This window comes from Vicugna pacos, chromosome 24 (assembly GCF_048564905.1).
Source record: "Vicugna pacos chromosome 24, VicPac4, whole genome shotgun sequence".
NCBI classification, from domain to species: Eukaryota; Metazoa; Chordata; class Mammalia; order Artiodactyla; family Camelidae; genus Vicugna; species Vicugna pacos.
The window spans coordinates 6,523,846-6,546,059 of record NC_133010.1 but is presented as its reverse complement, the minus strand read 5'-3'; the positions used below and the strand labels follow the sequence as shown (position 1 = coordinate 6,546,059).

At 42.9% G+C, this 22,214-nt stretch overlaps 1 long non-coding RNA gene across 1 annotated transcript; it reads left to right on the top strand.

Moving 5' to 3' along the window:
• The first annotated feature begins 1,920 nt into the window (after nucleotides 1-1,920).
• Nucleotides 1,921-13,527, top strand: LOC140688867 (uncharacterized). The gene is made up of 6 exons (XR_012063707.1): nucleotides 1,921-2,129; nucleotides 2,881-3,158; nucleotides 9,852-10,056; nucleotides 10,911-11,090; nucleotides 11,834-11,952; nucleotides 13,273-13,527. It is a non-coding gene; the product is annotated as an uncharacterized lncRNA (long non-coding RNA).
• Nucleotides 13,528-22,214: the final 8,687 nt, after the last annotated feature.

The following is a 22,214-nucleotide window of genomic DNA, read 5'->3' as shown; positions in this document are numbered from 1 at the left end:
AATAGGAGATAAGTTACTCAGTAAAAACATACAGGGACAAAATAAATCTGAACCATGCAACAGTTAACCCACAATCATCATGCACTTTATATTTTTGCATATAGACCTAACATTGCAATTTAAAAATAAATAAATAAACCAGATTGAGACTCAGGAGGGTTTTGTTTTTCTTTTTTTTTTTTTTTTGGAGGATAAATTTCAAAATCAACATGAATTTTCTATAATACAGAAAAAAATACTGGTCTTTCCAAATGAATAATTTGATGTGTTAACACATCATTATATAGAATGCATACCACCTGGATGGGATCATGGCACAGGAAAGGGACATTAGCTAAAAACTAAAATCTAAAGTGTGGACTAATTTTAACAAAAAAATGGAATTAGTGGTCTCAAAGTATAAGGCAGTTACACTTTGTAGAAAACCCCACAGTTCTGAGTTTGTCTAATTCCCCTCAAGAGATGTTCATTTTTGGTAGGAACGCTTCAGCATGTGCTGTGTGTTTTTCAGAGCATCCTATCAGATGTCAGTTCGTCCATTTCCTGGTGGTGGTAGCTGTCCTTACTCGGTTACTGTGTGTTTTCCAGCTTTCTTCTTTCTGAAGTTAGTTTTTGTTTGATACTTATAAAGTAGCAATTCGTAAGTGTTTTATGAGGAGGTGCTTTGAAACTGTGTAAGTAGCTGGTTCTTTACCGCAGTTTTACAAAACCACCAATTTCAGCATAAACTGCTGATTCTTGCCTGAATCAAGTATTACTGTGGTGAAAGCCACGTAGTGATTTTTTTTTTAGTTCCATTATTATTTCTACACTTGTTAGTGATCTGCGCTTAGGTAGAGCTCGCCTTTCTCCATTAATTATTTTTCCATATATATATATATATATATATCCTTTTCCTTATATTAGTATGGACTCTATGTGTTAGGTAGGTAGGTAAGTGGGGGCACTGGCGGACAGGTGGAGGAGAGGGAGGGTGGTCCAGACGGTGGCGATACGCCCGCCCCCAGCATAAAGGGGCTTTACTTCCCCCAGATGAGTGCCGGCAAGAAACCGGTTAGAGCAGGGCAGCCAAGACTGTGCAGTAGCAGAAAGGACTTAACTGGACACGACCAGTTCTGTACTGTACTGTATTGTATGTGTTACAATTAACATTGCGGTGTAGCCGCCATCCCCTTGGCTTTCCGAGTGTACACCACGGGTGAGGACGTGCACAAAGGGGCCAAACGACTACATTCAGGGACAAGAGCCATCAGTCAATCAAGAGACCACCTGTAAGTGAGGGTATAAGGGAAAGAGGAGACCAGAACTGCCTCTTCCCCCCTTAGAGCAGCCCGCACCCTGTTCTTGGAGGCGTTCTTCTCCATTTTTAAATAAATCTTTTAAAATCTTTCACTACACAGTGCATCGTCTCCCGACTGTAAACGTGTCTTTCGGGTATGACAAAAATCGGGCCCTTTATCTTTTGGGGTGACATGTGGACTCCTTACTTAATTTTATTATAGAATGCATTCCTGTCATCACTTATTTTGTCGGTAAAATTGCACCAAAACTGACCTGTCTTCAGCCCTGCCTGTGTCCCCTGACGTGGCTGCAATATTCTTTGAGGCCTCTCTTGCTTTTCTGGCATGAAAAGATGAGCCAGGCTCATCTTACACTTTGTCTGCCCACCCCCACCCCCCAGAGTCAGCCGTTTCTCTAAGGACTCTTGGTTCTTTTTTCTGGTTCAATTTTACCATAAAACTTCCCAAATAAAGTATCTGACTTTTCTAAAATAGAAGCTATTGTAGCATCCCAGTATGGCCATTCTAAACCTCTGGAGTCTAAACAGGGGGTATAGATATAAATAAACTTAAAGTAGAGTAACTCATATCTGAATGAATCAGAGAATTGAGCTGTTTTCTCCAGTTCTAAGCTTTAGGTTGTCACCACCACTATCTTCCTTGAGACCATCAGGATTAATCTTACTCTGCCCTTTGTGTCTGTTTTGTTAGCACAAGAAACCCAGACCTCCCTGAGTCATCCCTCAGTCCCTGGCCTCTGATTCACATACGGCTTTACAACCCTGATCTCCCAAAGCTCTGGAGTTCTGGGACCATCATCAACAGAATCTGTCAAGTGTCCACTTTTAGGTACTGCACACGTTTTTTTCCCCTGTTCTCACTTTTCAAAAGAAAAATAAAACCAAGAAAGTTAGTTTAAGGAATTCAGTAAAGTCAACTAAGAAGTATCTCAAAGTATATCCTAAAGTCTGTAGGCCAACTGTCTACACAGCACTAAATAATTACTGTTGTGTTCGTAATCATGACCCTTTCGAGATTACTGGTCGTCAAAGAAAACCAATGGTGTTAATTTGAAAACTGAATATTGAACGGTTAGTATAATGCCTAGCTCATTGTGTTTCAAGTTGAGGGAGAGAATGGTTGATTCCCAGTTAACAACATTAATAGAAAAGACGTTCCTTCACCAACTTTTTTTTCTCCAGAAATTTTAATTTATTTATTTTACAAGCCAGATGAAGGCCCATTTAATCTCCCAAAAGATGGGTTTCTGCATAATAGTATCAAGAATTCTACTCGTCCTCCCCTAAGTAAATGATCAAACCATTTAGACTGCAGTAGCCTGAGTGTGGAGGGGTTTTCTTGTTTGTTTTTTGTTGTTTTGTTTGTTTGGTTTTTGGTTTTTGTGTGTGTGGTTTTTTTACTGGTTTGGTTTTCTCTTTTTTTTTTTTTTGTATATACCAACTTTAATTTTAGTTTCAATTGTCTGGCTCTTTGATCAAACATTTTTTTAAAAAGCTGATCAAAAGAGATCTAAGTTTGACGTTAAAAAAAAAAGCACGCATAACATAAACAGCATACAAAGCTGCATTTCCACCCCTAGGTGTTTACCCAAAAGAAATGAAAATGTGTCCACAGAAGACTTACTCCTAGCATGATTCATAATAACCACAAAGCGGAACAACTCGAATGCCCATCCGCTGATGAATGGCCAGACAGAATCTGTATTCTCATACAACAGGACACGACTCATCGCTAAAAAGGAACTACTTACATTGCCCCAATATGGATGAACCTCAAAAATACTATGCCAAGTGAAAGATGCCAGACACAGAAAAGACGCTTAGACCACGTGTTGTAAGCTTCCGTGAACCAGAAGAGGTAAATTTTCAGAGGCAGAAAGCAGATCAGAGGCTGCCAGGAGCTGGGGGTGAAAATGGGAACTGAATGTTAAGGGACGCTGAGGGAACTTGATGCAATAATGGAAATATTCTAAAACGGGATTTTGGTGATGGTTGAACAGCTATATTGACTAAAAACCATAGAATTCTGTTTATGACATTCGGTGTATCTCAATAACACCAGTTTTAAAAAGAGATCCGAAGCAACTCGAAGTCTAAGGCCAGGTGACAACGGCTGTCCCATCTCACGGGAACCAGGCAGATGTGGCTTGAGACACCTCGAAGAGATGCTTTCTCGGCCACGTGCACCCACGCGTGTCCACCTGGACATCACCTCGGTGTCGCCACCTTTGCCTGCCCGGGAGCTGCTGCCCTGTGATGGGGCCTCCGGTCCCCTGGCAGACGCCTGCTGTCCCGAGCCCTGGGAAACGGACACGGTGCACGTTTCCTGGCTTCCTGCCGGGGCTGGTGGTGGGGCCCCTCCAGCCCAGGTGCTGCAGGGGGAGGAGAGGCGCCCACGGAGCGGAGCCGTGGGCCCGGGTGCGGGGGCGCACGTCTTTAACAGTCAGCCCAGCGCCACAGGATGCCACGTCCAGGTGCGACAGGAAAGCCAGATCGATGCTCTGGGACTGTTGTAACTCTTCTTCTCGGTGCAGGCGGGGAATTAGTGTCCCATCCCAGAATACATGCTAGGAATGCCCACTTAACTGCTGCAAGCGGCCACCGTCCGCTGCTCGGGAGAGCTTCCACCGTGCCACCAACAGGGTTTCCTTTTCTGCACATCCTTACCAGCAATCGTTGTCTCTTGCCTTTTTGTTAAAAGCCATCCTAGCAGGTGTGAAGTGATACCTCATTATGGTTTTGATTCACCTGCACCTCTTTTAGCTTCACACACTCCTGGGTTGGGTCATTTTCTCCGAGGACCAACAGCTGCACTTGAAAGAGCTCACTGCTTCAACCACCCGCCTTACACCGATCCTAGGTCACCAGCCTAAACTTTGATTCCCTCAAGGATACATTACTCTGAGGTCCTCACTGTCCTCCCTGTCATTGGGCTTTTAGGAGACACTTGCCCCTATCCCATAATCCTCCCTTATCTCTGAATCTCAGAGAGGAGTTGCAACAAGGTACTGTTTTTTTAACACAATCCTTTGAGATCCTCATGCAAATTGCTCCGTCTGCTCTCTCCAAACTTTGCGTGCAGAGACAGGGCTAAGAGAAGACGGCAGCTGCCTAAGTCAAGCCAAAAGTCCCCTCCCTTCTTCTCCACAGGACGCGTTCCTTCCTGGGGTACATCGGTGTAGCACAGTGGTTATAAACATAGGTGCCCGAGCCAGAGTGCCTACATTCTAACTCTAGGCTTGCGCGTGTCTTGCCTGGAGGACACTGAGAAAGTTATTTAACTTCTCTATAACACAGTTTAATTTTCTTTTCTTAAAAAATGGGACAATAATAGAATTTCCCTCATAAGGTTGTGAGGTTTAAATAAATTATTCCATGTAAAGGGCATGTAACAATGCTTATACTAAGCATTATGAAACAGTTCTCTATTATTAATTTTTTTTTGAAAGTGGATAAGAAGGAGACATTTATTCAAGTACTGATTTAATGAGCATTTATTGTGTGCTTTGCACTGAGGGTACAGTGGTGAATAGGACAGACATAGTTTCTACCTGCATGGGTCTTATAACTTAATGAGAGAGTCAGACAATAGCCAAGCATATAAGCAATTAAATGAATACTTATAAAGTGTAATAAATGTGTTGAAAGCAATAACTGTGCAGTGAAGGAGGATATGAGAGTAACTTAATTTGGGTATATAGTCACCAAGGAAAAGTTCTCTGAGGAGTTGGTACTTCAGCCAAGAACAGATGGGTCAGAGGATCTATCCGTGACACAGTAGGGAGTCTGGGTGACAGAGGAGCACTTCAGTCAGAGAAACAGCAGGTGCAAGGACCTCGAACCAGGAAGAACGTTGCCTTGTGCTGGAGACTGAAAGAAGCTGGCTTGTCTAGAACCTGTGAGCAAGGTGAGCCATCAAAAGATCAAAAGTGTAAAGGAACATCAGTAAAAACTTTTAAGGAGGGAACCAAAATAATACAAGTTATTCAATTGTCACTCTTTCTTGTGTAGAAAATGGACCTTTAGGGGAAATTCAGGAACATCTACAGTAATCTAGGAGACAGTTATGAGGGCTTACATTGAGGTTTTAAAAGTGAATGTGGGGTCAAGCGAACGCATTTGAAGGATGGTTTGGAAGATGGATGGATGGGACTTGCCGATAGATTGGGAGGGAGGAAGAGAGGGATGAAGAATGACTCGGGTTTCTTGCATGAGCAATGGAGTGAACTGTAGGGATGCGTATAGTAATTAAGTGCAGGTGACAGAAGAAGAAATGGGACTTTGGTGGGGGAGTTATGGGGGTGAATTTTCTGTTTAGTTTGGACACTTTGAGACAGCTGTGAGACACTGGGCTGGGGCTGTCAGTTGAAGACATAGCTTCAGTATGAGTCACAGCTTCAGAAAAGGATTTGGGAAACATAATTTGGGAGTTGTCTGTTATGAGATGGTATTTGAAGAATAAAAATTGATGAAGTGCAAGTAACCCAAAATGTCCAGAACATTTTGAAAAAGAACAAATTTAGAAAGTGGGGGAGGGTATGGCTCAGTGGTGGAGTGAGTGCTTAGCAAGCACGAGGTCCTGGGTTCAATCCCCAGTCCCTCCATTTAAATAAATAAATAAACCTAATTCCTCTCCCACAAACATTTTTTTAAGAAATTAGAAGACAGAAACTTTGTGGTTTCAAAACTTACTACAAAGTTACAGTAGTCAAGATAATGTGGTATTGGCATGAGGGTAGGCACAGAGATCAACAGAATATAATTGAGAATTCAGGAATAATTTATAGTCAGTTGGTTTTTGAAGAGTGCTAAGAAAATTGAATGGCATGGAGTGGGGACGGGAGGGAGAACAGTCTTCAGCAAATGATGCTGTGACAACTGGAGAGCCATATGCAAAAGGATGAAATTGTAACTAACTCACACTATACACAAACATTAATTCAAAATGCATCATTGACCTCAATGTAAGAGCTAACCCTTGTGACCTTGGACTAAGCAGTGGCTTTTTATATGAACCAAACCCACATGCAACCAAAGAAAAAAATAGATAAATTGAACTTTATCAAAATTAAAAACTTTTGTGCTTGAAAGTACACCATGAAGGCAGTGAAAAGATAACTCACTGAAAAGGGGAACGTATTTGCAAATCGTATATTTGATGATGGTCTTGTATCTAGTATATATAAAGAACACTTACAATTTAACAATAAAATGACAATTGAAAAATGGGCGTTTTTAGTCAGTGAGAAGGTACCACTTCATACCCACTAGGAAAGCTATAATAATAATAATTTAAAAAAAGATAGACAATAACAGTTGTTGATGGGGATGTAGAAAGATTGGAACTGCTGGTGTGGTTGTAAAATGTTTCAACCTGCTCTGGAAAACAGTTCAGCACTTTCTCAAAATGTTAAACACACAGTTGCCATATGACCTGGCAATTCTTCTCCTAGATATATCCAAGAGAAGTGAAAACATATGTCCACACAAAAATTTGTACACAAATGTTCATATCAGCATTATTTCTGATAGCCAAAAAGTTGAAACAACTCATACCCACAAACGGATGTATGAATAAATCATTGTGATATGTAACATAATGGAAATTATTCATCAATAAAAGGGAATGAAGTTCTGATACATGTTACATCAGATGAGCCTTGGAACATGCTAAGTAAAAGAAGCCAGCTAGAAAAAGACCATGTATTATATGGTTCCATTTATATGAAATATTCAAACCTATAAAGACAGAAAATGAATTGCCAAGGGTGGGGGGAGGTGGCTGCCCAGGGATGGGGGAAGGAGGGGATGAGGAGTGAGTGCTTAATGAGTGGACATTTCTTTTAATATTCCAAAATTATGTAGTGGCCCTGGTGGGACAGCTCTGTGAGTGTTACGGTATGTGAATTACTTCTCAATAGAGCTGTTATTAAAAAGTTGGTGAGATTATGTAGGGAGAAAATATTTTTAAAAAGATAACAGAGGGTGGGTACCTAAGACTGACATGTGAGAAACGTCTGTGTTTGGAGGTTGAATGGGGCGGAAGGAGCAGGCGAAAGAGACAGATGAAATGGCCAGAGAAGTAGGAGAGCACGTGGGTGTGTACATACAAGCCAATTAGCAGAGTGACTCAAAACCCAAGCGGTGGTCAACAAGAATGTTAGAGACAAGGACGTGGAATGAGAAAATGGCCATTGTGTTTGGTAAAGTAGCATTATCTCCATTTCCTGTCAGCCTGCGTTTCTTGGAAGCAGGTGGATAAGATCATCAATTTGTGCGGAACAGCAGAAGCAGAGCGGGCTGGAGTGGGTTGTAGAGTGAACGGTACGTGCAGAACTGGAGACAATCATCGCCGGCAACGCTCTCCTGACTATTAAAGGAGCAGATGCATGAGGCGACAGAGAAGATGCTGGGTAAACGGATTTTCTAACATAGATGATAATGGAGCCTTAAGATGATGGGGACGTTTCACAAGGAAGACTGTTTATGCAAAGGAGGGTGGAGTGAAATCTCCAAGAAGGAGAGAAAACATCATCCCAGAGACAGGAGACATTTGTAAGAGGAGGGGGGGAGAAGCCATGACAAGGCTGATAAATTTGGTGGATTTTTTATTTGCATTTTTATTTTTTCAGTCGAATAGGGTATTATTTGAGAGGGATGGAGGAACAGTCTAGGAGGTTTGAAGGGAGAGATTATAAAGTGAAATGATTGCCACAATGAGGTTAGTTATCCTATCCAGCACCTCACATGGTTACAATCATGTGTGTGTGTGTGTGATGAGGATTTTTAACATCTACTCTCTTAGCAAATTTCAGATATACAATACAGTATGGTGAACCGTGGTCACCGTGTGCATTCCCAGAGCTCATTCATCTTATAACTGGAAGTTTGCGTCCTTCAATCATTTTCACCCACTCCCCTTTCTCTGGCAACCACCACCCATCTACTCCCTATCTCCACGAGTTCATTTTTTGTAGATTCTGCATGTAAGGATAACCATACAATATTTGGCTTTCTGCATCTTCTTTCACTTGCTTAATGCCCTCAAGGTCCATCCATGTTGTTACGAAAGGCAAAATCCCTTATTTATAGCTAAATAATATTCCATTGTGTGTGTGTGCGTGCGCGTGCGCGCGTGTGTGTGACATATCACATTTTTTCATACATTCATCCATCCATGGACACAGTTTGTTTCCATTTCTTGGCTACCAGATAGTAGTTTCATCTGCCTTGGACATATACCCAAAGTAGCATTGCTAGATCAAATGGTATTTCTACTTTTAATTTGTTAAGGAAAATCTCTAATGTTTTCCATAGTGATTGTACCAATTTACAGCCCTACCAACAGTGTATGAGGGTCCCCTTTTCTCCACCTTCTCGCCAACACTTATCTCTTGTCCATTTGATAATGAGCATTCTGACAGGTGCGAGGTGATATCTCATTGTGATTTTGATTTGCATTTCCCTGATGATTAGTGATGCTGACCATCTTTTTTCACGTACCTGTTGTTGGCCTGTTATCTAAGCTCCTCAAAGAGTAATACGGGAGAGTGGGTAGATTGTGAAAGTTGTGAAGTCAATGCATTGGAGGTCCCTGAGAGATTTTAAATGTTCTAGTGGGCGTGGGTAAGCGGGTGAGCTAGAAGGGTAAGAGATAATATTTATGGACTGGGATGGTTGAAGCCTATATTTTAGAGACAATGGACTTTTGGGTGTTGACATTTCCTGTGCAGGATGGAGCAGTGTGAGTGCATAGCTAAGAAAGCATTGAGGAAAAAAGAATAAAAATTGTTCAATTGAGAGGCCTGGGCATTGGAATGAACTGTGTGCATATGGGAAGCAGTGAGAATGATGGCCGCCTTAAGCTACTAATGATGGAGGAGGCCTGCTGTCTCAAAATCTACTTAATGGTGGACCCCAAAGGGGCCTGAACAGAGAGCCACGTGCAGCATCTTTGTCTAAAGAAAACTGGTGTCACCATTTGCACATTGGAAATACTGTTTGGTGGTTACATCTACGTGTGTACCAAGGGTCTTTTGTGCAGTCTCACTGAAGACTTAGAAAATCTTGAAGGCTTTCTTTCTGGGATGTTTTTAATAATCCCTGTCTGAAAAAGGACACCATTATTCTGTGATCCTCTCTAGTTCTATATTTTTCTAATTCATTCATTTGACAGATTTTTAGTCCTTGCATTGCATCCTCTGCGGGGAATGTGTTAGCAGTGCACGTTCAGGTGAAAAAGACACACACAGTGTGCTGTCATAGAGCTCCTGGTAGGATAAGTTGTACAGTGGTGCACCGTGTAATGAGTTACTCTTTTTTTTTGATCAGTTACTATTTATCATTCACATGATTCTGCTGTGTTGGTTAAGTTTGAGGTTTGAGCATCCGTCGATGCTTCACTCCTCATCATTAGGAACTGAAGGTAAGTAGAACTTTCTGGAAGTGTTGCCATCACCATGCCTGGCTGTATTCAGTATACAGATTACTTTTGTAGTTATTTTTTTTTCTCATTGTTTGGTTTGATTTGTGTGATTTCTTTGCCTTACAGACTTTGACATTTTCCTGGAAAACAGTGAACAATGAACGCCTTGGGGTGACAAACCTCATGATGGTCTTGTCCTGGGTTATGTGTCACTAGAGGTTGCAGAATTGAAAGATTTTCCAAATCTGGTGCCAGGAACTTATTGCTGGAACTGCTTTCCCTGATTCAATGAAATCAGCCTCGCTGAGCGCATCTCCGAGTTCTCCTCCAGGTGGGACGAGTTGCTTAGGATTGTGGAAACACAGATTCGTTCAGTTTGGCACATGGGACAGTCTGAAAGCTGCCTTTGATGGTTAAAAATCCCGTTGTCTTTTTCAGCCATTTAAAATTTTACTTCAGCCTTCTCATTGTTCACATGTTCAACCAGGGAAGCCGACCCTTTTCAGTATTTCAGTCAATCAAATATCAGCTCGGTTCAAGGTTAAAGCCAATCCAATTTTTTTGGCACATACTACAGAATCAAGCTTAGCGATGAAATGCAATCTGTGGTTCATTCAACTTCTTTCATGACCTCATTTTGCAACCCCACTCCTGGGCTCTCTAATAAAAAGCAAGCAAGTTGTAAATATGTTTATACATATGTTACCTTTGTGCCTGTGTCCTAAATCTCCTTTGGACTTCAAAAAAATGTTTACATTGCTTTTGGGGGGGATATTTTTGATAAAGAAGGCCATCCTCTCAGCCTCCACATTCTTACCACTTTCCTAAAGTTAACTCTCAGATTTCCCCCCTACATATCTCTGCTCAGTTGAGAATACTTAATGGTGATTAAAAATGAATGTTGACGTTGAAATTTATCATGCTACTACAGCATTTCCACAGATCTTCCCACAGAACTTATCTTGACCTTATCAGTGGGATTTTAAATTTTTAAAGTTACAAGCAACTTGAATCTGGAGAATAAATTAAGCACCGGGCTAAATAATTTTGCTCATATTTCTTACAGTTGTGAATCTTCAATCTCTTTGCACATTAATTGACCTTTCCACCGTTTTCCATGAAATGCAGGGCAGAATGATTATTGTTAGTGAAAATCCTTTTAAAGCACTATTTTCTTTTTATAAGGTTTTTATAGAATGGCAAGTGATTTTAAGAAGCTAACAAATTCATCTTTTATGACCCATAATTGCAATGCTTGAAATCATAAAAATGACTAGAAATCATGGAGTCCAAACTGTGTGTTTTATGGAAGAAACTGAAGCCCAGTGAGATGAACTGAGTGCTCCAAGTCACAGGGGAATTTGCGTGAGTCTGAAACCATGTGTTGGCTTCCCCATTCCCCAACCAGCTCCTGGTCCCCAGAGTGGTGCAGGCCCTCCCCTCGGCTGGTCGGTTCCCTGATGATGGATGAAGATTCCGCTTCCTCATCCATAAAATAAAGGGATTGAGTTAAACTCTAAGGTTTTAGCCTGGCTCGAAAACAAGGTGACTGAAGTCTCCAAATTTAATAAGAAATAATATCAGGGGTTACTGGCTGGGATGACACAAGCCTGGTGCTGTGTGTGGATCTGCAGTCCCAACCTTGCAGGCCCAACCCCAGACCACAGCCTCTTGGCCTGAAGGAAATCTGACTGGAGCAGGAGAAATAAAAGGCAAATGAGAGAAAGGGAAGGAGAGGAGGAGGGAGGGAGGGAAGGGAAAGGGAGAAAATATGAGAAAGAGAGAGAATCATTTGAACCCCTGGATTTATCTATGCCAGAAGTATTTCCCAGTTACTTGAAGCCATGAATCATGCCTTTTTTGCTTAAGCTAATTTGAATTGGTTTTCTGTCTCCTTTATCTGAGAGACTCCTGACTAATGTAATTATACCCAATATAGGGGAAATGAAACTGGGTCAGGAAAACAGCTTCAAAAAAAAAAAAAAATCTCAAGAATAGTGGACAATATTATTAGACGTGATCTATAGTTATTTCCACTTACTTGTTCATTTGCTGAGCACTTTCCAGCTGCAAAGGACCCTAACCTGTGGGAATTAATCTGAGAATAGGAAAAAAAAAATGAAGAACAGAACGCGATGAGACCAATACCCTAACCTCAAGACACGTGGTCTACAGAAGGGGGAAGATGATGTCAACTGGGGGACCTGGGGAAGGCCCCCTAGAGAAGGTGAGGACCCACAGGGACACAGAGCTTCCAAATGATTTGGGCTGAAAGAAATTTGGTTGAAATGAAAATCGGTGAAAATAAAACAAAGCAAAACAAAACCCTTTGGCTGGGATGTTCTAGTATCAGTGACTGAGACGCACTATGGGGTAGTCTGATGACTGTTAAAAGGGGCTTTTAGCATTTTCTTTCTGCTCAGAATTTGAGTAGTTTTCTTCTTTTTTGCTTTTAAAATGTTTCTTACAAAGTGCTGTTTATAATGGAGAAAAACTGGTATGATAGAGTTGTCTAACAACTGATGGGTTTTAAATAAATTTAATAGGTCACAGAAAATACTGAATTTCATGTTTTGAAGAAAATAATACAGGTGCATATTGAATAATCTAAAAGGAGATACTCATCAGTGTATTATCAGCAAGTGACTCTGGGTGGGTGGGCATCTTGGCTATTCTTTATATTATTTTGCTTGTCTGCATTTTCTGATATTCTTGTAATGATCATGTAAGCTCAGGGTTTGGTTTTGTTTAATTGAAGTAGTCAGTTTACAATGCTGTTCTAATTTCTTGTGTACAGCATAGTGATTCAGAGAGAGAGAGAGAGAGATACACACACACACACATATATATATACATACACACATATATATATCTTTTCACATTCTTTTTATTATAGGTTATTACAAGATACTGAATATAGTTATCTGTGCTATACAACTAGGACTTTGTTGTTTATCTCTTTTATACCCAGTAGTTAGTATCTACAAGTCCTGAATTCCCATTTATCCCTCCACCCTGACCCTTGGTAACCATAAGTTTGCCTTTTATGTCTGAGTCTGTTTCTGTTTTGTAAATAAGTTCATTTGTGTCATTTCTTTTAGATTCCATATATAAGTGATACCGTATGGTATTTTTTCATTCTCTTTCTGGCTTACTTCACTTGATACGACAATCTTCAAGTCCATCCATGTTGCTGCAAATGTATCCTCATGTTTTCCATAAGAAAATTATGAGAAACATAAGCATTAAAAAATATAAAGTATAAAAATGGAAGAAAATTGACCACAACCAACATAGCAAGTAGGAATGAAACTAAGCAGGTCCCTGTGGGGCCCTCCTCGATGGAGAAGCCTTTCTATGTCCCCTACTTCTTGTTTGTAGGAAATAGGCTTCTTTCCGAACTTTCTGAAGACCAAAGGGCAGATGCAAACAGTTGCTAATCAAGGAAGTAAGGGAATGCAGAAGCAATCAAGAAACAATAGTGATTAAAGCAGGGTCCCAGGTTTCTACTCAAGGAATATACATAAATAATACCTTTCTTCTACAGGAACTAAGGCCCCCACCCAGGGGGAGGGCTGTACCTTCAGGCTGAGCACAGGATTCCTGCACCACCCTGGCACCTCACCACCAACCAATTAGAAGAAAATCTACACACACTGGATGATTCTGATCCCCTCCTCAAATGATTCTCTCTTTAAAATTTCCATGGTCAAGCAAAATCTTTGGAGTTTGTTTTTGGACGTGAGCCTGCCTTCTCCCCAGGCTGCTGATCTGAATAAAGCAACCTTTCCTTTCCAACCAACGCTTGCCTTTCGAGCATTGGCCTTCAAGGTGAGAGCAGCTGAATCTGAGTTTGGTAACAGGAAGAGCTGGGTTCGTGAAGGGGAAAGGGGCATCATGACAGGAAGTGGCACAAGCAGAGATCTGGGCACCAGAAGGAGGGCACCTTGTACTGGGTGTTTAGGAGGAAGGAGAAGCAATGAGTAGGGCTTTTTTGGTTGTACCTGTTTTGGATCATCAGTATCTTAAATACTAAAACAAATTTTATTTTGAAAGGAAAGTTAAATTAAGAGATATCGGTAAAAAGGCATTGCCTTGGGCTAAGAAAATAAAACTATTGAAAAACCAAAAATCAACTATATTTCAATTAAAAATATATATGTATAGTTGATTTTTAAAGTCTATTTCAACGTCTATGGTTGACTTGGACCTCGAATATGTTAAGGACAAGTGAGTACACTTGAGACAGGGGAAGGTATGATGATGTCATCAAGTCTACAAGAAAGGGTCATAAACTGGGGCGAACATTACCCCCTTGAGTGGAGGCCACTGTCTTTGTCACCTTGCTCTTGACTTTGAGATAAATACAAAACACAGCAACAATTTGAAACAAATTATTTAGAATGAGAGACTGAAAAAGAAAAAAAAAAAAGCCAACAATGAAAAGGGAGGAGGAACTGCCAAGAATCATGTAGGACAATAGGTATCAATTGCCCTGTCTTCAGGTACTTACAGAATTACTTGGGTCACTGGAGACACATTTCTCTTTGAATGTGACTGATGGAAGGGCTCTCTTTCTAAGCAAGAGTTACCAGAAGTTTGTGACTCTAAATAAACTGCTTAATATTGCTGAATACAGGGAAGAAACAAAACAGAACAGAACAGCCTAGACAGATATTTTGAACTTGCTTCTTAGGAAGTTCAAATAGAGAAAAAAGACGAAGTAGAAGTGACAACTTTCTGTGGAGTGAATCAGAACACGCTTACAGTGATGGGATGGATTGAAACCTTGATAATGAAGTTCCCTATGGGAGATTGAAAAAAAAACTGGAGAATTAAAAGCTCACAACATTAGAACAGACATTGAATGTATATCCATTAGAACTGGTGATTAGGGAAACCTTGTTTTAAAATCTGCATGTTATCTGTCAGTGGTAGAGTTTCATAAAGAGTTTGCTTGGGGGTGGCTTCTCTAACTGTGGGTTAGGAAGGACATAAGAGCGCTTAATTTAAGACAAGGCAGAATTTGAGATGCAAAAGTTTTTAGTGAAGCATCTGTGCTATCACACTACACATTAAGATGCTGTAACTTCTTAGCATTGCATAACATAGTCAGGACAAAGGCGCGCTAAGTTGGGGAGTTAACAAAGTTGGAACCTATGTAACTCTTCTTTGGGACCCAGACCCCGCTTCCTCCAGCTGCCGCCTCACCCCTTCGTTTTCCATGACTCAGACTTAAGTCCAGGCCCTTGTGTTAGAGCAGGCAGATAGCTAGATGCGAGCAGAGAAAGGGGGACACAGGCCAGATGGCAAGACCCTACATCATGTAAACAACAGGGGTCCTGGGACAGACAGAGAAAAGCAGGAACCTCTGGGCTGATAAGCGATCACACACTTTGGGGTGACAAGTGGCCTGGGGGCAGGCAAAGAAAGGTGGTAAAAGGCAGGAATCTCCAGTGTCAGCATGTAACCTTTTGCTCATTATGCTCTAATTTCAATAAAATTAGCCTTGCAGATCAGAAGTACCCATCATGTACTGATGCCATGACACTTCCGATCCAGACTCAGTAAGGACAAAACTCCCTCCTGCCTTCAGGAAGGTGGAGCTGGGATAAAAATCAGGAAATGCAACCCCAAACCCTTCCCTCCCCAGTGAATATTCCACACATTCTTTTTTACACCTTATGTAACCAACTTGCCAAAGAAACTCAGTGCAGCCGCTCACCTGAGCCTGCCCGCCCTCCCCTTAGGAGTGTACTATCCATCCTTTAATAAGTCCCCACTTCTTGACCTCCATGTGTATCTCTGAATTCTTTCTGGAATGGGACAAGAACCTAATGGCCACCAACACGTGTACCTGTGTCTACTGTTGGGGACAACGTCTGTCTCGCTCATTTGCCCTCTTCAGACACTGTCAGCTGAGACGCTGTTTTTGTCAAGGGACACCCGTGGTCAGGCCCCACTCAGTGCAATTCAACACATCAGGTTCTTGGCTGGCCGCCCAGAGACTCTGACTCCGCAACAGAAAAACTCCACGAGGTGCAGACAAGAATGCTCTTGCTCAGACGTCCATGGTCATATTCTGAGTATTTGTTCAGATCGAGCTGCAGTTGTTTGCCGCTGTCAGGGGTTATTAAGGCGTTGTTAGCTTGGTTAGCTTGGTTTCTCTTTTCTCTAAAGCAGATCAGGATCCCCCACCCCCCAACCTTGCTTTCTCACGCTTTCCTCTGCCCATCGTGTCTCACAAGACAAAGTGCTGGACTCGTGGCTTTCATCTCCTTTCTCCCTGGGGTGCCTGATTCAAACCTCCCATCTGGTTGCTGCCTCTGTGGCCAGTGCTGTCCTGCACCCTCAGGCAGAGATACCCCATCGTGACACTCTTAAGTATTTTGTTCTTTCATGCCCATTGAAACCTCAGATCTGGTGGTAAGGTGGGGACCAACAGCTGAAATCCCTGTGTAACAATAAGTAGAGAGATTCTCTCATTCAGTCAAAGGATTTGTTGCAAATGACAGAATTTACACTCTCTATAGCAAACTGCCTACACCTCACTGTGCGTAACTGATATGTAAGAAATTATAAAGGGTGCTTAGTGGAATGGGTGGTCCCCCTTACCGACGCGGCTGATGGAGCAGTGTTGGATCTGTTTAGGTTATTTTCCTTTGCTAAGCTCATGGTGCTCTTATCACACTTGTTGTTGCTTTAGGATCTTGTGCCCTTGCTAAAAACGCAGCTCTTAAGCGCTGATTTTCTCGGTTCATTTCTGAGAAGGTTTTGCTCCCTTCTCTGTGCTTTGCAGAGTGCTGGCTGTGATGGTAGAGTGAAGGGTGTTTCTTTCTCCCTTCCCCTCCCTCCCTCCATTCCCCCCACCCAGGTCCTTCCCTCCCGCTCTCCCTCAGTTCTGCAGTTGTGTTATCTTTGCTGTGATAGGCACCCTCTGACAGTCTGATGTAGACGAGAACCCACAGCGGGTGAAGGGGACAGTGGGAGGGATTGTTACCCTCCTTGTCTCTGTACCTCTGCTACCCCATCTTGCTAAAGTAGGTTTCTGACCCTTCATGGTAGGGAAACGGGGAGGGAGCATGGGGGGAAGGCTGGGAAGTTGTTAATTGAATGGACCTGCCCCGGGAGAGCTTTGGGGGGCGTTGGGTCCCGTGGGTGTTTCAGGGTGTCTGTCTCAGGTGCGTGCCTCACTGACCTCCTCACAGAGCCCACGCTACCAGTCACACTCCAGCCTCGCCCTTGGCCCTTCTTTTCTGGGATTTAACGTGGCTCCAGGCCAGCTCCCTCGCCTGTTTGGACCACATCTGGTCCATGAGAAACTCTCCTGCCTCCTTTGCCCCAACAAAGCAGCGACTCTCTCCCTCCAAAGCTGTGCACTGGCTGTCTCTGGTCCTCTGGGCTTCCTGGACCAGAGTCAGACGCCAGGCCACTGAGCCCTCTCCTCACTGCAGGGCACCCATGAGGTTTTTACTTGTAGTTTCTCCTCCTTAGTGCTCAGACACTGGGCTGGACCACGGGAGAAATACAGCTGGGTTCAGAAGTTCTTCTTCCTTTCAATCCTGAGTGAATATCTTTGAACTAAGAGTTTCTTCCCTCCCCTTTTCCTTAGCCTGTATTTCCCCTGAGCAGGGCATTCTAGAGACCCTAGGGACATGTAAAATGGGGATAATAATGGTTCCTACTTCACAGGGTTATACGAAGGTTAAATGAGTTAATGTGTGCAAAGCACTTAGAACAGACTCCAGCCCATAGTAATTGCCATGTAAGTCTCAGCTATTATCATAATTGCAGGGCCATGGGGATGAACCCTCCAGTTCATCCTCTGGTTCTGTGGGTGTGAGGCAGAGGGCTGCAGGTAAAGGCGGGGGGAAAAAGGCAAGGATTAGTCTTGAACAGGAAGGAGACAAGCGACTCACAGAGAGGGAACTATGTACATTAGGTTTATTAACTGGACAGGAAGTAGCTAATTAAAAACAGTATTACTGACATTTCTTTGAGCTTGGCTTCATGAAGAGGAAATGTTGAGCAGCTGGACAGTGAAATATTAAAATGATTAGCATTTAAAAGAATTATTATGAAAATTATTATTAGCACTAAAATTATTATTAGCATTAAGAATTATTAGCATGAAAATTATTAGCATTATTAGAAATACTAGCATTTGGCTAGGTTGGAAGAAAGAGTTGATGTTTACTGCCTTCATTGCCTTGTTAGATACATACAGCTGAGGTGGGAAGCCCCAGGCAAAGATCGGCAGGACCCCCAGGCAAGGCCACTGCTTTCCTGCCAGCGCCATCTGGTTTCCTGGCCCGGCGGCATTATCTCGCTTTTGCGCCTCTATAAAACAGCTTGCTTCTAGGAAAGCAGAACTTACCCCTAAGATTCTGTTGGTTCCCTGAGCTCACTCCTGATTGACCCATTTGTAACACCTCATTTGCATGAAACTCACTCCTGATTGGGCCACTTGTAAAAAGCTCTTTCCTGATTGGTCAACTTTGTTATACCTTATTTGCATATGATGTTGCAAAGCTTAGACTGGCAGCTTATAAAACCCTGTGTAAACCCACAGACAGGGTCCAGAGCTTGGGGTGTTAACTCCTCTGGGCCTGTGGCCTAATAAAGCTGAGCTCTCCAACCCTCCGAGTGCTGCTTGGTCTCTCGCCGGAGTCCAGGTTGCTGTCACAACTGAGCTGTAACACACTTGCTGCAACACAGTAATTAATCCTTTGTTTAGTGAATCTGGTGAACTTTAAGAATCCCAGTTTATGCCTCAACAGTGTCTAAATGATTGAGATTTCAAAAGGATTCTGAAACCCAATAGAAATTAAGATGCCAACTCGTTAGCCTATAGGCTGTCCATACACACCTGCTAGCAGTTGAGTTACTGTCCACTTTAGTCCTCAAGCTGTTGTTGTGTTCTGGGTTCTCAGGCCACTGAGAGGTGCGAGGTACGCAAACACAGCCCAGGTCATTCAGCAAAAGGCCCACCATGCTTTAGGAGTCCTGTGTGTTCCCAATTTTTGTAAGATGAGCACGTTCTTTACAAAGAGAGAAAACACCCCTCCAACCGGAACTAGTCAGCACCGTGATGGCTGTGGCCCCGCCCTGCTCCTTCTGCTGGCCCGCTCGCCTGGCTTCTCCCCAGCCTCCGCTGGCCTCCCCGTCTGCCGGCACCCGGAGCCCTGCTGACCGGCTCAGCCTGTACGTGGCCGTTCAGATCCCGCCGGCTCTGTCTCCTCTCTCCCAGCAGCTGCATGTAAAACACGGCCGTTCTGCACGTTTTAATTTAGCCACATTGATTTCCGTTGATGTCTTGTCAGATACTCTGAAGCCCACGGCCTCATCAGCCACACGGGGCAGATCAGAGACGGGCCCTCTGGTCTTTGGACCCTGATTATTCTTTCTCTTTATTCTGATTTTTCTCTTGGCATTATAGAATTATGTGGCCAAGGGAAGCCTGGGGGAGGGGGAAGGGAGGAGGGAGTAAGAGGTCAGTGCTCACAAGAACAAAAGAACTGCAAATCAGGACCTCTCTCCACAAGCACCTTCCTTTTCAGAGCCAGTGCGGACCCACCCATCATCTCCCAGGATTCCCAGCGCAGGGCGGGCTTGGGCCAAGTGAGCGGTGCCTGGGCCCCCTCTGCGCAGTCGTCCTGCCTTCCTCCAGTGGACCCTCCCACTGCCTTTGGGGGCTTCACATCCCACATATTTATTGCAGAGATAAAAAGGAGTCTTTGCTGGAGCCCCTGGCTGGAGAGCAGCAGGTGGCCCTGGGCTGCTGCTGCTGCAGGCTGGCCTCTCGGCAAATGTTTGACCAGGTTTATTTTGTCCTTGTTCTCATTTTGTTTGGGTATTTCTGGTTGTTGCTTTACTGAACACATCCAGAGATGACATGTGCCCTAACTGCATTTCCTGAGTACTTCTGACAATTCTGATAAACTATTGGTTTTCAAAATTCAAGTCCTGGCATTGCAAGTTCCTCTAATATTTGAGTCTGGTTTGTACATGAAGGTGGGTCGGGATTGGAGGGGCTATGAATAATATATGCAATTCGTAACCATCTGTGGAGCTGAAAATAAATTAGATTGTGTGTGTGTGTGTGTCTGTGTGTGTGTGTATAAAATCTCTGAATTTGCATCCTGTTTTCAGAATTCAGAGTTTTAAGTGTAAGTTGGTGTCTTTATCTGACCTGTCAACATTACAGATGATACTGTATATTTATAAAGATATTTGCATATCTTTTATCAGATGGATGTTCTTAGATGATTTAATGCTCCAGTTTATATTTGGAAAATAAATTAATAAATGAAATGAAGGAGGAAAGCTCAGGGGATTTGACTCAACGCCTAGTCCTAAACTCCTCTTGCACTTGGGACGTGTGACCTTTGAGGGGGTCAACTCAGGGTGCAGGCAGATTAGGGAAATAGAACCCCGCCCATCTCTTTCTCTTTTGTGACTGCCCACCTGCAGACGTGCAGTGTATCCTAATTCAGAGGTTTATTGTGGACCCTGCAGTTCACTGGTCATAATGTAAAATGCACCTCCCTTCTGTTGAGCTTTAAATGGACAGCCTTTTTTTTTTTTAATTTTTTACCTTTTTTTTTTACTGAGTTATAGTCAGTTTACAATAAATGCACAGTCTTGAAGACCTAAAGTATCCAAGTTAAAAAAAAATGGAGTTCCTTAAGAACTTCCATAGCAAAAGCAAGCCTGGTTGAAAAAGTCCTTTTACATATGTTATCTCACTCCGATTTGTCTTTTATAGCTACAGAAGCCCTATTTATAAGGATGGATTGCATTATGTATGTTTTACAGATGAGAAAACTGATATTCAGAGAGCTAAGACATTTAAAGCCACCATAAGCCTCAGCCCCAAGATATGAAGGTTCATTTCATCTCACTTGAAGTGCTTTCCATCCCGTGATACAGCACAGCCTCTCTTCCCTAATGCTGGAGTTTCAGGCACTAGGACAGAAGAGGGGGAGAGACTTTGGGGTTAAAGAAGCTTACTTGTGTCTTTGAGGATGGCCCTCTGTTCCATCTCATCTGGAGGAATACTGTGGTAGAGCAAAACCTGCTTGGAATCAGACAGAATTCAGTTAATCCAGCTCTGCCGCTTGCTAGCTGTGAGAACTTTGCAAAGCATTCGACGTCTCTGAGCTCCAATTTTGCATTCTGTAAAATGGAAAAGCGTTAAAGAATTGTGAGAATTTGAGATGTTCATATAACAGTCTCAGCTTAGAGCGGAAACCAAGGAGATATTTCTGATTATTAATGCCTCACATTTCTTTCTCCTTTTTGGAGATGAGGAAAGCTCAAATAAGAAGACAGTTCGGGCTACGCACACAAGTGTTTACACCCAGATTGGCTTCAGGTTAAAAAAAGAAAACTGGTCAAATTCAGGCACACAATGATTTTTTTTTCTATTATCAAATAGTTGATTCCACTGAGTTTGGATTTTCCAGCTGGGTTTTTAAGTGGAGATAAGAGTTTGATTTCACTGAGTTCTCATCCTTGGCCACCTAACATGCTCATCTGGAGGACTCACTTTGGGGACAAGAAAACAAATTTGAAGCAACAGCATCAAGAACTGGGAGGGGTCTGAGAGTGTTTTCTTTACTTGCCAGCTAACAGGCGGTCAGCCACAGCTTCACGGGCACTGGCGGGTGGAAGACTCGTGACTCCTGAGTCAGAGACAAAGGACCTCAGTGCTCACAGCAGTACGTGAGCTTTTCGTTCATGTCAGTTCCGCGTGGCCCTCAAGACCTGAAGCAACAAGGTCAGCCCAGGGAGATGCTGCACAGAGAGTGGTGTGCATCAAGGCTGAAAACCCCCCAATTTACAAAAACCCCCATTTTATAGTGGGCTGCAAGTAAACCTTTACAACTTTACCCAGACGCAGTTATCTTTCTTATACTGAGCAGCAAGCAAACCTGCCCTTGGCTCTCTGGAGGGAGAGTTCTTCTGTCACTGGAGTGTAGGTTCTTGCCTTCTCTTAGGAAGAATTCAGAGACAGACACGCAGGTCAAGAAAGTAAAGTGAGGCTTTATTAAGTGACAGTACGCTCCCAGGGGGAGAGCGGGCAGACTCAGGTGAGTAGCTGTGCCGAGTGTCTTTGACAAGCTAGTTATATGGGGTATAAAAATGAATGGGAAGAATATTCATGGGCAGGGAGGGGCTTGGGGCTATTTCCTGATTTTCATCCCAGCTCCACCTTCCCGAGAGAAGGAGAGATTTTTGTCCTTATTTAGTCTTGATCAAAAGTGTTGTGACATCAATGCATGATGGATACTTCTCATCTGCAAGGCTAGTTTTATTGCAATGAGGGCATAATAAGCAAAAGTTACATTCAGATGCTGGAGGTTTCTGCCTTTCTGTACATTTTTTTAATCTGCCTCCAGGGCACTTGTCACCCTAAAATGTGTGATTTCTTGTAAGTCCAGAGGTTCCTGCTTTTCTTTGTCTGCCCAGGGACCCCTGTGGTTC